The sequence below is a fragment of the Rana temporaria genome, chromosome 1, assembly GCF_905171775.1.
Source record: "Rana temporaria chromosome 1, aRanTem1.1, whole genome shotgun sequence".
Classification (NCBI taxonomy): Eukaryota; Metazoa; Chordata; class Amphibia; order Anura; family Ranidae; genus Rana; species Rana temporaria.
In genome coordinates, this window is record NC_053489.1 from 592,836,066 (window position 1) to 592,849,465 (window position 13,400).

At 37.8% G+C, this 13,400-nt stretch overlaps 1 protein-coding gene across 2 annotated transcripts in view; it reads left to right on the forward strand.

Annotated features, from left to right (window-relative positions):
• ARAP2 (ArfGAP with RhoGAP domain, ankyrin repeat and PH domain 2) overlaps window positions 1–13,400 on the forward strand; it is a 481,396-nt gene that overhangs the window by 307,439 nt on the left and 160,557 nt on the right. The gene's annotated exons all lie outside the window — the stretch shown is intronic.

Consider the following 13,400-nt stretch of genomic DNA (forward strand, 5'->3'; position numbering starts at 1 on the left):
TATATATATATATATATATATATATATATAATGTTTAAATAAAAAAAAATCACAAAAATAAAAATGCATGCTAACAAAAGCACCATGCATTTTGGTGCAGCGGCATTAAAAAATAAAATTCAAAAAAGGCCCATGCACTTTGGTGCTATTGAGGGGTGGCAGGCAGTTCATTTTCAAATTAATAGGCTGTTATGCAGCAAGGCACATACTCTGATGCATCGCATAGATGTGAAGTTGAACCTTTAAAACACAGTCAGGAGGCCGAGGGGCATCAAAAACCACAGCAGTGATAGCTGATAATAGCATGGCTGTTTTGTACAACGTCACTATAGTACTACCCTATCTCACTGCGCACTCACTGCTGTGCTCCTCGTTTTCCAAGACAAGCCTGTCTGTGTCTCTGCACCGCCCATGCCCAGTGGCGCGCCGCTTCACGCATTGAACTGACGTCAGTTCCAGTTTCTGACGTCAGTTCCAATATCCGCCATTTGCGTTCCACGCTGGTTACATATAAAGATCGCGGGTAATCCCATGTGGAGATGGTGGGGGGGATGAATCGAGATCGCAATATTCTCGCGATTAATCGTGCAGCCCTAAAAGGCAGGGATCTTCTTTAATACCACAGGCAGGGGATAATTCTCTAAGGCCTCGTACAGACGAGCGGATCTGTCCGATGAAAACAGTCCGCGGACCGTTTTCATTGGACATGTCCGCTGGGATCATTTGGTCTGATGGCTGTACACACCATCAGACCAAATTTCCCGCGGACAGACAACGCGGTGATGGCGCGGTTACGACGCGATGACGTGGGGGCGACGATGACGCGGCCGAAAGTTCAATGCTTCCACGCATTGCATCGAATCACTTCGACGTCATGCGCGGGTTCTCGGGCCAGCGGACATGTCCGATGAGTCATACTGACCATCGGACATGTCCGGCGGACATGGTTCCAGCAGACATGTTTCTTAGCATGCTAAGAAACAGTTTTCCGCTGGAAACCTGTCCGGTCGGCCGGAAAATTGTCCGGTCGGCCCTACACACGACCGAACATGTCCGCGGAAACTGGTCACTCATGCTTTTTTTCTCAATGATCTTCATCCATATTGTAGACATTAGACATGTGAACACTGAAATATTTAGTTTCCTAATTTCGTTTTCGTCCGAAAAATACATTTATTTAGTTACTCCCGAAATTAGTTTTTATTTATTTTGTTTGTCGTTAAAATAAATGCATTCGTCCGAAAATCCAAATTAAGGTCGAATCTGTCATTGAAGGCTTATGGTGTCTGTCGAATGTTATAAGAAGAAGAAGAAGAAGAAGAAGAAGAAGAAGAAGAAGAAGAAGAAGAAGAAGAAAAAATAAATAAAAAATTTGACAGAATCTTAAAAAAAAAAAAGAATATTCAACGCTTCATGTCTCTCTATGTCGAATCTTCATGTCTCTCTATGTCGAATCTTCATGTCTCTCTATGTCGAATCTTTTCTCTTTATGTAGAATAATATTGGACTAATAGAGTTAAGGTTAGGCACAATTAAGGTCGAATCTGTCATTGAAGGCTTATGGTGTCTGTCGAATGTTCTAAGAAGAAAAAAAAAAAGAAGATTCGACAAAATCTTAAAAAAAAATAAAAAATTGACTCTTCATGTCTCTCTATGTCGAATCTTCATGTCTCTCTATGTCGAATCTTTTCTCTCTATGTTGAATCTTTTCTCTCTATGTCGACTCTTCTTCATGTCTCTATAATGTCGAATCTTTTCTCTCTATGTCGAATCTTTTCTCTTTATGTAGAATAATATTGGACTAATAGAGTTAAGGTTAGTCACATTCGACCGCAACGAAAACAAAAATAAAGCATTTGTTTATGTTGGATCTTTTGGTTTTCGTTTTCTGTGTTTTCGTTATTGTTTGTTAAAACGATAACGAAAATACCTGAAATTCGTACGAAAATGCCTAGCAGACATTACATTAAAGCCGCAAGCAGTTTTAAATGACTTTTTTTCTTATAGTAACACCCAGCAGGTATGATATTTAAAGGAATTTTTCAATTTGTTTGTTTACTTTAAGCATCATTAAAATCACTGCTCCAGAAAAAACAATAGTTTTAAAAACGTTTTCCATTGATACCAGTTCCCTGGGGCAAGGCCCGGGTTCTCAAACCCGTTTTACAACTTAACTAACTTGCAAATAACTTGCATATTAGCCTTAAAAATTAGCATTTGAACATTCGAGTCTCATAGACTTCAATGGGGTTCTAAAAGTTTGCACGAACGTTCGGTCCGTTCGAAGGTTCTGGTGCGAACATTATATATAATGTGTGTGTAAATAAAATAAAAATAAATCACAAAAATACATGCTAACAAAAGCACCATGCATTTTTTTGAGAATCGTGACAGAATCGTGATCTTCATTCTAAGCAAAAGAATCGTGATTCTCATTTTTCCCAGAATCGTGCAGCTCTACTGCCTTTAGGAATTAATATGAGAAACACCAGCAAATCTATTAACGTAGCTTTAGGTTCACACTGTACAGAGGACACAGACAGTACACCACATGAAAATACTGCAGCTAGCACAATCACCTGCCTGCCTGTCAGTAAATTAGGAAGAGCGGATCTAGCTAAACTCAAACTGGCCGAACCGCGGACCAGTTTCAGCATACATGTTTGGTCGTGTGTACGGGGCCTCACTGACTAGCCTGCCATCCTGCCTGCTCTATCTAACTCCAAAAAATTACACTGTTAACTTGGAAAGCCAGGACTGAACTGTAAGAATATAAGAACATAACAAAATGTTGGGCTATTGCAGGGCACTAAGAGATGGAATGAGGCTGGAAATAAACAATGCCTGAACAAAGCTGGACAGAGTTGTAACAAGCAGTGCCTACATAGATTATTGATTATGCCTCAACTGATTATGCCTCAAGACAGCTATACCAAGCTGTAACACTCCACCATACAGTATATTTAAGCCAAGTGAACATTTCTCAAAGTGAACAGCTTCTTCTTCTTTAGTAAAGCAACCCCACTAGGTAGTCAAGCTACAGAAGGAAGCTGACAATTTAAGAGACACAATTCCAAATTTAATACATGACAGGGTACTCTTAAAACCAACTGGGTTGCAATGTTCAAGGACTGATGGCCGACCAGAACAACTGACAATTGTCATATGGGGCAAATGTTCTAAAAATCTTACCTACATGTTCCATGAATATCAGCTCTGATCGGCACTGGAGGGATAAATGTAAAGATACTTTTTTTCATCCTAAAGGGTGTTTGTTAGTATTGAAATTGGCAAAAAAACAACAGCATCAATGTTGACAAAGGCATGCAGCTATATTGTACATATATAATCAAAAGACTTCATAATACAATGATGATGGTCCTTTTTAAATGTTAAGACCCTAATGTTATTAACTTCTGACAAACATACAGTACTCACATTTGCTTTAAAGTGTATGTCCATACATTACCCAAATATACCCTCAAACCTATATGTCCCAGGGTTATTTTTTTTCTTTTAACTTTAATTTAATATTTATTTTAACAATAAACAGCTTTTCTTGTTCCATGTGACATTATTACCAGGCATGTAAAATACTTTCCAGGGCTAGTGCTAAGAGCTCTACTCCTGTTGACAAGGGCTTGTCCTCAGATTTACATCTTTCCAAACACTCAGTGTGTGGGCAGGCATTTGGAAGTCAAAGCAGCAGCATTGTTTGCTGGGAAAGAAATGACTGTATGTGTGGGACAGAGGGGGGAGTGAGATAGACAAAGCTTTGTAGTCCAGCAGGAAGGGGTGGTTGGATTCCAGTTTAGCGAAGGCACTGTTTTGTCTGTCCAAACAGAAAGTTATTAGCTTACTGGATTTCTGGCAGATCAACACAAGTTTGTCTGTACCTGTTTTTAAAGGAAAAAACATAGGGAAATGTGCATGCATTGCAGACATGCAATTAATGTGTTTTTTTTTTCACTTGCCTTGACATATATTTTAAGGGGCAGAAATGAAGACCTGTTAAAATGGAAATGTACCAGCTAACCCATATGGTACTTTGGATTGTCACTCTTGAACAAGTCTGATGAGGTTCTCTGAGCTGCTGACTTGATGTGGATGACAAATTCAGACACGTGCAAACTGATAATAGAGCTAGTTATAATTCTGCTTCAATAATTATAATATTCAGCCTGTGTAACTGACTAATGTCAAATCCAGTCACACTCCAGGAATCAGTGTCCTAAAGTGATCTTTTCATGACAGTGAAAGTGTCCAGACTTTCAGCTAAATAGTAAATTGTACCTTGTTAATGTTATATACAGTATGTATGCTTCCTTTTTAAATGAATAAGTATGTGTTAAGACATATTGTTCATATACAGTACAGCAATTTTAGTGCTTAGCCAATGACCCAAACCCTTTTTACAATCTAAGCAGCATTTGTGCTTTTACACCTCTTTGTTATTTGAGATTACAGCTTAAACCTTATGTATCATGTTGTCACATATTAAACATTTATGTAGAGCTGAACATAGCCCTTGACATGCACTTGTTAGGGTCACATTTTAACTATCAACACTTATTTGATGTTAGGTAAAACGTGCACAAAGGTTTACTGTGTTAGCGAGGAGCAACATATTTGCTATTGTGTTATATAAGCATAAGTATGAGAAATATCAGTAATATTAGCATTCATCTCTATCCAGCCTGACTTCTAATGTCACAGGTCTATTAAAGACCAACTCAAGTCACCTCTGTAAAGTTTTTGTGTCCTCAGCAGGGAGAATTATCCCTACTTCATATTCCAGTGAAAGGGGTCATAGGGATAAAAAGAGATGGAAAATTACTATTATCAGAAGAAAGACCAAGTGTATTCTATTTTCAGTGCAGGTTCATACTTTACATTTTTTTGTGCTTCTTTAAATGTACATTAAACAGAACTAAACTGTATCTGAGCACCAAAAAATGAAAACTATATTTTCAGTTTTAATATTCACAGCAAACTCACCCATCTATTCATCTGTCTCCATGCTTTATAACCCTATCGATTGACGCCGAAAAGGCATTCGATAGGGTGAACTGGGCTTATATGATGGAAGTATTAAAAGAATTAGGTATGGGGGAACGGATTAGGGGGTGGATAGCAGCATTATATGCAGGACCTAAAGCCAAAGTTAAAGTTAACGTAACACTGTCTGAGGGGTTTGATATAGGCAATGGTACAAGGCAGGGCTGTGCCATATCCCCAATCTTGTTTGCTCTCATTTTGGAACCATTTCTATGTAGGGTGAGAGGGAACAGGAGAATAGTGGGAGTGGAAATTGTACAGAGAGAGCACAAAGTGGCAGCATATGCCGATGATATATTGTTTTTTCTCTCAAAACCAGAAGAATCAGTACATGAGCTGATGCAGGAAGTAATAAGATATGGAAAGGTATCCAATTTCAAAATAAACCTAGAGAAATCAGTAATATTGCCAAGCCATGTACCATTGCCTATAATTAAATCGTTACAGGATAGATACTCATTTTTGTGGAATATAGAATCACTGTGCTATTTGGGAGTGCACATAGCGGCCGATGAAAAGATACTATATGAACGTAACTATGTAACATTAATTACAGAAATAATGAAAGATCTGAATAGATGGAAGGGAAACACACTAACATGGTTCGGGAGAATTAATACCCTAAAAATGAATGTGGTACCCAGACTGTTATATATTATGTATACAGTTCCCATACAACTCCCCCAGATATTTTTTTTAAAAATACGGAAAGCATTCATATCATTTATATGGAAGGGAAACGCTAGGATAGCATATGAAATTCTATGTAAAAGCAAGGAAGAAGGAGGAGTTGGGCTCCCAGATATTGCATCCTATTATAAAGCGATGGCTTTGGTGCATATACGGCACTGGTGCCATGATGAAGGTAACAGAGCTTGGGTACTAATGGAGACTAATATGGCGGGAAGGAACTTGGCGGGGGCACCATGGATGCCAACAAAGGCCAGGGGATTATCAGAATGGACATCCCCATTAACTCAGAACACACTGGTAGTATGGGATAGTATGAATCAACTTGGCAAATATGCCCCAAAAACATCCCCATTGGCACCACTGGGAGGGTTATCCATGGTTCCCTCCAGGAGAGGAAAAAGGAGCATTAGGCCCATGGGAATCGGAAGGTAACACAATGTGCCTGAGGTATGCACCACTGGGGGTCCTGATGCCTCAGGTAGATTTAGTATCAACACAAGGAGATATGGTAATGGCAGGATAGAGATATAGCCAGATGCAACAATTTTTTTAGAAGATTAGACCCTCAAGTGAGAACTTTGAATTCCCTAACCATATTTGAAAAAACATGTAGAAAGATATCAAAACCGGACCACTTACTGTCGCAAATGTATAAAATAATATGTAGTGAACAGAATAATACAACTCTTTACTTTATTAAAGAATGGGAAAAAGAACTAGGATGCAGATTCCCCCCATCACAATAAAAAAAAAATCACAATTACACTCGCCACATCCACAAGCTCAGCCATTCAGGAAATGGCATATAAGTTCTTGGTCAGATGGTACCGCACCCCGGTGCGATTAGCTCAAATATATCCAACAAGAGATGATCGATGTTGGAGGGGAACATGCCTCCACATTTGGTGGGCATGTCCAAGGATAAGAATCTTTTGGGAGGAAGTGGCGTCATGGATCAGGAAAATGTCTGAGGAAACAATGGAGTTTACTCTGTTACAATTCCTGTTCCATGGAACCACAAGAGCTAAAAAAACGTATAAAAACAGCATTGTACCGCATTTATTAAATGCGGCCAAAAGATTAATACCAAGGTATTGGAAACAAGCAACATGCCCCACCCTTCAAGAATGGAAACGGGAAGTAGTTATAATAATGGGAGCAGAAAAATGGATACACAACATCAGGCACAAACAGGAGAAATTTAAAAGAAAATCATAACCAAGAAATAGATGGATAAAATCAAAATCCTTATGAAGCTCGGAAAAAAGGAGATTGGAACTATAAAAAAAGAAAGATTGGGAACAATCCACAGCTTTTATTTTGAATGTGTATGTTTTTATGTATGTCTTATTAATATGTCTAAGCAAAGAATGTGACACTAGAAGAATATGGGAAGGTTTCTAACGATCCTCCTCACCTATTCTTGGGGGGGGGACGGACATGTGGGTGTTTTTCTTTCTTTTTTTTTTCTCTCTCTCTCTTTCTCCTCTTCCCCTTTCTGGGTGGGGGGGGGGGGGTTAGGATCCAAAAACAGATATAATTTTGAAGGGAATACTACAATTATAAAAAAGAATACACATATATAACATCTTAAACACAACTTTTTTTTTTGGGTGTTTACCTCTCAATAAGGGAGGTAAACCTGAATCACAAATAAATAAATATAAGAAGGCACAGAGGAAACATAATAAATATCACAAGTATATAACACTAGGACTACATATATATTAATACATTCTTTATAGTGACAAACGCTTTCTTACTTTCTCCCTTAAACCCCTCCCCCACCTTTTTTTTTTTTGGGGGGGGGGAGGATTGGAAACCACCATATATTAAAGGAAGGTAGTATCGAGCTGCCTTTTAAGTGTCAAGGCATGTTAAATGTTATATGTAAAGAAAATTTTTAATAAAGAAGAGATTAAACAAAAAAAAAACAATTGAATATAATATACCTTTGTTTCTATTTACTAAGGCTTTTAGCATAAGGATTTACCATGGTAAATGCTTATTCAGAGAGTTTATTTCCCTTTTAACCTTTATTTTTGCCTTACCATGTTGGCTCCATGCTAAAACTCCCAGTGATCATTGGGCAGTGGAGCCCCAAACTACTTGTCAGGCAAAAGTAACACCCCAACTGCTAAGTCATAATGGTGCTGATGTACATCTGAACTTTGGGGCAAGGCAGTGGAAGTGTCTGGTTGCTGTGGTTTACTATTGCAATGATGTGTGATGTGGTCTTGTTGTGCAGAGTACTGAGCAGCACAGGAGTATCATTCCCTGCATTCAGGTAGAAAATGTTTAGGTTTTTCTTTTGAAAAAAATAAAATGTTTAGGTAGCAGTAGATATATTTATCTACTAATGTGTGGATCATATGATTTATATATAACTATCTAAATTGATAGATATATAGATAGATAGATAGATAGATAGATAGATAGATAGATAGATAGATAGATAGATAGATCGATCAAGCCCAGTTTCCTCATGACAGTATACCTCAGATCAGCCCCCCCCCCCCCCTCCTGATACCTAAAGTACCACCTAACTAGCTAATAAAAAAGAGTAAATGTCCCTTCCTCAGCATTCTTTTTTTTTTGTCTTTGCTCCAGGACCACTGTATGTTGTTCATTTGCCCCAGCCTCTCCCATGTGTCTAGGTAAATTTGGCTTGTTGGGTGTACTCGAGGGTGCTGGGGTCCTTGTGGGGTCCTTGTGATCTGTATGTAGGGTATACATTGCCCCTAGGGAGGGAGAGCTCATTGTAAGTACTTCTTATTCTTTATTGAAGAGGGAACAGTTAATATGGCCACCAGGTGTACTTCAGGTAATGCATGAAAAGCTTCAATGACCCCCGGATTCCGTGAGAGACCAAATACGACACAGAAACAGATTTGAATGTGTTCATAAAATCTCTAACTTTTACTGAATACCACAGTGGCTTATATGCAAAAGAAAGAAGCAAGGAGCCGTGTTTTAATGCATTTATTTCTAAAAGTTATACAAACTCAGTATCTTCTTATCATGATTAAAACTGCTAAATGTATTTGAACAAGAACTAGTTGGTGATTTTGCTTACACAACAGGCTGCTCCATGAATCAGCTTTAACTGCAATGACTTGCAGGGTGGGTTTCTATGCAAACTGTTAGTTAAGCTAATTATGTCAAAACACATATTGAAAAGTTCATTTATACTTAAAATGGAGTCGGTTATTAATACATTCTATTACATTTATAAATAAGGGTCTAAGCTACAACAGTTCAAGAGCACAAATGTCAGCGTTATCTGCCCTGAGGGAAGTGGGCTGTAACATGTTGGTGTAACAATTTCTCTGTGGGACCATTAACCACTTAAGACCCGGACCATTATGCAGGTTAAGGACCTTGCCCTGTTTTGCGATTCGGCACTGCATCGCTTTAACTGACAATTGCGCGGTCGTGAGACGTGGCTCCCAAACAAAATTGGCGTCCTTTTTTCCCCACAAATGGAGCTTTCTTTTGGTGGTATTTGATCACCTCTGCGGTTTTTATTTTTTGTTCTATAAACAAAAATAGAGCGACAACTTGCAATATTTTTTACTTTTTGCTATAATAAATATCCCCCAAATATATATATATATAAAAAAAATGTTTTCCTCAGTTTAGGCCGATACATATTCTTCTACCTATTTTTGGTAACAAAAATCGCAATAAGCGTTTATCGATTGGTTTGCGCAAAATTTATAGTGTTTACAAAATAGGGGATAGTTTTATTGCATTTTACTACTAATGGTGGCGATAAGTGATTTTTTTTCATGACTGCGACATTATGGCGGACACATCGGACAAATTTGACACATTTTTGGGACCATTGTCATTTTCACAGCAAAAACTGCTATACAAATGCATTGTTTACTGTGAAAATGACAATTGCAGTTAGGAGTTAACCACTAGGGGGCGCTGTAGGGGTTAAGTGTGACCTCATATGTGTTTCTAACTGTAGGGGGGCGGGTCTGGACGTGTGACGTCATTGATCGTCTTTCCCTATACCAGGGAACAGACGATCAATGACACTGCCACAACGAAGAACAGAGAAGGTGTGTTTACACACACCTCTCCCTGTTCTTCAGCTCCAGTGACCGATCGCGGTGATCGGGTCCGCAGGTCCCACGGGCGCGGTCACGGAGCTTCAGATCGAGTCGCGACCCCACGGCTGGGCTTAAAGAGACACGTGCACTTTTTTTTACTTTTCTAGTTAAGTGACCTTTTTGCCATTAAGGGCTGACCCAAGGTATGCTGTCATAAGGAGACACCAGGAATGGAAAATTACGGTAAGTAGCTGATAAAACTTTTTCATAATATTAATTAATTACCTCCCACTTAAATTGGCCTTAGTTTGTGCACAAGTATTACTCTAGCAAGGACATTAGATTGTAAGCTCCTTCAGGGTCAGAGACTTATGAAACCTTTAATGTTGTAACATATGCATACATGATATCATTAGGGTGGTCTTTTTTTCATCAGTTAACTTTTCACCCACACATTTTAAGGCTTATTACTGCATTCAGCTAGAACCGGTTTTAATAAAATCAGCTATTAATGACTACACTGGTACTTAAATCTCGATTCACAGGAGATTTGTGGCCCTACCAGCCTTCACGCTCATTAGTTTCCCTTTTTCCTTCTTTTAATTAACCATTCATCCGTTTTTAGCAGCAAGATTAATAAGTAATGAGGAAAAGTTTAAAGTAAATGGTAGTTTTTTTTTTCAAAAGGAAAAGTTATCAGAAATCCAAGTTTGATGCTTGTCAGAAAAAATATACAATATACAGTATTAGCTTGCAGCAATCTGATTTATGGAAATTGCTCTGCAGATATGCGTGAGGCTTTAGTTAACAACACATAATTTGTAACAATTATTATAAATTTCAACTCACAGTTATAATGTCACATAGCTGTGGCTTGGTGTGTTTAGGAAGGTCATCTCAAAAGAGCAAGTACAGTTCTTGGTAAATGTAGCATTTCCTAACCTTGCTGTTGACAACAGAAGTATATACCGGTATATATATATATATATACAGTATATATATATATATATATATATATATATATATATATATATATATATATATATATATATATGTGTGTGTGTGTATATAGTGTGCATACTGCATTAACAGTTATACTGTAGACTACCAGTTTTAACCCCCCCCCCCCCCTTATTTTCCAGTTTTCATTGAAATTTATGTGGTTTAACGTCTTAATGTACTCTGAAAATAATGCATAGAACAAACAAACAATTGGACATAAAAATTATAAATCATGGAATCGTTTTCTTTAAAAAAATGTAATCTACATTTTGTAACTCAACAAAGTTCCCACAGATGTGTTGCACATACTTTGCTTTCACCTTTCTGTCCAGTTCATCCCAAACCAGCTTGAAGGGGTTTAGGTCTGGAGATTTTTTTTTCTTCTAAGCTACTGTAGTTCTGACACAGCCTGGGAGTACATTTTGGGTTATTATCTTGCTGTAAGATGAACCACTGACCAAATAGGTGTATTCTAGAGGTTAATGCATGCTGCTGTAAAATGCTTTGTTGGTAGTTTTGGTTCAGGGCGCCACTCATTCTGTGTAAGTCACTGACTCTGGATCCAGCAAAAGAGCCCCACACCATCACGCTTCCTCCTCCATATTTAACAGTTGGTGTCACACACCGAGGAACCATCCTTTCACCTACTCGACCGTAAACAAAAATCCTGCTTGATAAACTGAAGATCTTAAATTTTGATTAATCAGTCCATAAGATCTTTTTGCAGTCTTCTGTTGTCAACTGGTGATGCTTTATGGCCAAGGCAAGCCTATTTTTCTTATTTTTCCATCCCAGCAATGGCTTTCTTACAACCGCCTGATCTGTCAAACCTGCAGCTCAAAGCCTTCTCTTCACAGTTGAAACTGAGACTTGCTTACTTTGATCAGTGTTAAGTAGACATGTGAGATTTGTTTTGTTTAAAATTATTATTCAGATGTATTTTTCATTATTTGGAGATTTTATATATATATATATATATATATATATATATATATATATATATATATATATATATATATAAAAATATATATATATACTCAAATTACAGTATAAACAAAGTTTGCCGAATGCTCCAAATAACGAAAACAAATTTGTCAGAATAACCAAGGCATCTCCCTGTTCTGGCTTGTGACAGGACACTGATCTACTGCTCCCTGTCATCGGGAGCAGTAATCAGTGTCATGTGACTGGTTGTTCAGCCTCCACACAGTTAGAATCACTCCCTAGGACACACGTAACCCTTTCCTTGCCCCCTGGTGGTTAACCCCTTCCCTGCCAGTGTCATTTACACAGTAATCAGTGCATTTTTATATCACTGTTCGCTGTATAAATGACAATGATCCCAAAATAGCATCAAAAGTGTCCGATGTATCCGCCATAATGTCGCAGTCATGATAAAAATTGCAGATTGCTGCCATTACTAGTAAAAAAAAATGAATAATAAAAATGCCATCAAACTACCCCCTATTTTGTAGATGTTTTCGCGCAAACCAATCAATAAACGCTTTTTACCAAACATATGTAGAAGAATACATATCGGCCCAAACTGAGGACATTTTTTATATATATTTTTTGGAGATATTTATTATAACAAAAAGTAAAGAATTTAGCTTTTTTTTTAATTTACGTATTTTTTTGTTTATAGCGCAAGAAATAAAAACCACAAAGGTGATCAAATACCACCAAAAGAAAGCTCTATTTATAAGAAAAAAAGGACATCGATTTTGTTTGGGAGCCACATCGCACGTCCGCGCAACTGTCAGTTAAAGCGACGTAGTGCCGAGTCGCAAAACGTGGCCCAGTCATTTGGCAGCCAAATCCTCTGGGACTGAAGTGGTTAATAATTATACAACTTCCTACAGTACACTACTATCCAACTTTTGCTTAAGAGGGCATAGCAACAGAGGGAGGTTGATTTACCAAAGGCAACTATAGCAGTTGCTTTAGATCTAAGAGGAAGCTCTGAACTGAGGGGAAGCTCTGCTGATATCTATCATAAACTCACGTGCAAGAAAAAATGCATTTTTTTTTCTCTTGCATGTGATTGAGTATTCTTTGCAAAGTGAAGCTTTACCTCATTTACTAAGCTCTGGAGCAACTGAACTTGCAGTGCACAGTATATTTGCCTAATTAAATCAACCCCAGACAGAGAGCTTGTAAGTAATCAACAAAAGTTAGGATACCTGTAGGTGTATGTTGTTAGCATAAACATTCAAGGATTAATTTACTCACATTTTGGGTGTATCTCACCAAAAATGATATTTTTGTTGCAGGGGATGACAAAAATCTGACTGTATTATAGTGCAGACTTCTGGGAATATCAGTAAACCAATCACTCCAGCAGAAAATTGCATATCTGGAGGGAGTTATGTACATTGTCTGTGTACAGAACACCTCCAGGTTGCCATATTGCATTACATTTTACAGAAAATTACTGTGCTGCAGATTGAAAAGGAAAGGTACATTTTATTAATATACAATTATTGCAATATGATTTGTGTCACAATTGAATATTCTATTATTATTTTTTTATTTGCTATCTTTCACACAAAAGTGGAGGTACCCCTTAACTTCCTTTATCGG